The sequence below is a fragment of the Oncorhynchus kisutch genome, linkage group LG28, assembly GCF_002021735.2.
Source record: "Oncorhynchus kisutch isolate 150728-3 linkage group LG28, Okis_V2, whole genome shotgun sequence".
Classification (NCBI taxonomy): Eukaryota; Metazoa; Chordata; class Actinopteri; order Salmoniformes; family Salmonidae; genus Oncorhynchus; species Oncorhynchus kisutch.
In genome coordinates, this window is record NC_034201.2 from 20,830,716 (window position 1) to 20,832,882 (window position 2,167).

The following is a 2,167-nucleotide window of genomic DNA, read 5'->3' on the forward strand; positions in this document are numbered from 1 at the left end:
TTGTATCACATACATACTGTTACAGCCACAGGCCTCTAGGTGTGTGTGTGTGTGTGTGTGTGTGTGTGTGTGTGTGTGTGTGTGTGTGTGTGTGTGTGTGTGTGTGTGTGTGTGTGTGTGTGCCCAGGCTGGGCTCTAGTCTTCTACCGTTGCTATGCACTGTACATGTATGTTTTGTAGCCAGCTGTCGTTGTATGATACATGACACAGTAGTTGGCTACAGAACATGCAGTATGTCTGTAGTACGAGACCCACATTGGCATGACAACTAGTCCACTTTTCACGGTTCTGGATCCTGTGTAAATCCACATCAACTGAGTTTTGGTTGCGTTATTGGTTGCGTTACTTCCCCATCCAAAAGGGATTCTTTTCATTTACATTAGCTCTATATTCGAACATTAGCAATGTAGAAAACAACAACAAAAACAGTTGACTCACAGTTGTTACTTCTTTTTTTAGTTTTAAATGCATTATTTGAGTTTTTATTTTAAACATTTTATTATGAAGGCTTTGTTTGTGTAAATAGTGTAACTTCTACAGTATATCTCTAGAACTAATCCCACCACACTTCCTCTAATGCCCTGTATGTATGATGATGCCATGCTTTGCTTGGTTAATGTGTATCTAAAACATGATCCATGGGTCTTGTAAATAGCAGTGGAGGGTGAAAGCCCACTAATGTTAATTCAGGTGGGCACCACTGGAATTCTACTGCAGCCATGTTTCAATATCCACATTAGCGTATTGATTCTGATGAAGCAATAGCATGCATTGTAAATAGTATACTAGTATGGTTAATGAAACACACACAGACTGTGTGTATGAAATAGAAAGTAGTAGATTAGAGGTGGATGAAGTGGAGGAGACCGGTGAAGACCTCTCGGAGTTGTGTCCTTACGCCTCTCTGTGTTGTGGCAGGTGTAACCTCACACATGGGGACAGCAGCCACATGCGAGACAGGACGTAAAGTGAAACCCACCCCGTACATTACCCCGAAGTGGAAAAACCTGTCAGCTCTCTCGAAGCCCAGGGAACTGTGTGTTGGTGTGTGTCTTTACTGTCTGGATTTGTCCCCAATATAGTATTTTAGTAGACCCCCAACTGCTGACAAACTACAGAGCCATTAGGGAGGTAGTCATGTTGTACAGTCCCTCTCATCTCAGAAAACGAATAAGTACTACTAACATGGTATTAACTGTAGCTTTTAAAACTAGTGTACTAATATTGTATGAAGATTTTTATTTGGTGGTTTGTTTGCACATTGTGTGATCATACCTGGTTTTATTTTTGTGCTGTATTTTTAAATAATAAAGGACACAAAATGAAAGAAATAACAACATTATTTTGCCCTTCTTTCCCATAGCAGCAGCTTTTGACTGTCTTAAATCAGTGTTTTTCTCTCTGCAAGTATCAGCAGCCTGCCTGTCTATCCTCTGTGACATGGCTGGCCCTCCTCCAGGCTTCCTCTGTGACATGGCTGGCCCTCCTCCAGGCTTCCTCTGTGACATGCCTGGCCCTCCTCCAGGCTTCCTCTGTGACATGGCTGGCCCTCCTCCAGGCTTCCTCTGTGACATGGCTGGCCCTCCTCCAGGCTTCCTCTGTGACATGGCTGGCCCTCCTCCAGGCTTCCTCTGTGACATGGCTGGCCCTCCTCCAGGCTTCCTCTGTGACATGGCTGGCCCTCCTCCAGGCTTCCTCTGTGACATGGCTGGCCCTCCTCCAGGCTTCCTCTGTGACATGGCTGGCCCTCCAGGCTTCCTCTGTGACATGGCTGGCCCTCCTCCAGGCTTCCTCTGTGACATGGCTGGCCCTCCTCCAGGCTTCCTCTGTGACATGGCTGGCCCTCCTCCAGGCTTCCACTGTGACATGGCTGGCCCTCCTCCAGGCTTCCACTGTGACATGGCTGGCCCTCCTCCAGGCTTCCACTGTGACATGGCTGGCCCTCCTCCAGGCTTCCTCTGTGACATGGCTGGCCCTCCAGGCTTCCTCTGTGACATGGCTGGCCCTCCAGGCTTCCTCTGTGACATGGCTGGCCCTCCTCCAGGCTTCCACTGTGACATGGCTGGTCCTCCTCCAGGCTTCCACTGTGATTCATTTGAATCAGGCAATGATTTTCAACATTAATGCCAGGTGAGGTTACTTTCTATCCACTTAATGATTATAATTA

The 2,167-nt window shown here is 47.1% G+C and overlaps 1 protein-coding gene across 1 annotated transcript in view; it reads left to right on the top strand.

Moving 5' to 3' along the window:
* The window catches only part of LOC109873143 (coxsackievirus and adenovirus receptor homolog), a 101,980-nt gene extending 100,649 nt beyond the window's left edge, over window positions 1-1,331 (top strand). The window contains exon 7 of the mRNA XM_020464707.2: window positions 1-1,331. This exon is cut by the window's left edge and continues 1,711 nt beyond it. The gene's annotated coding sequence lies outside the window, so the exon portion shown is untranslated.
* The last annotated feature ends 836 nt before the right edge of the window (window positions 1,332-2,167 follow it).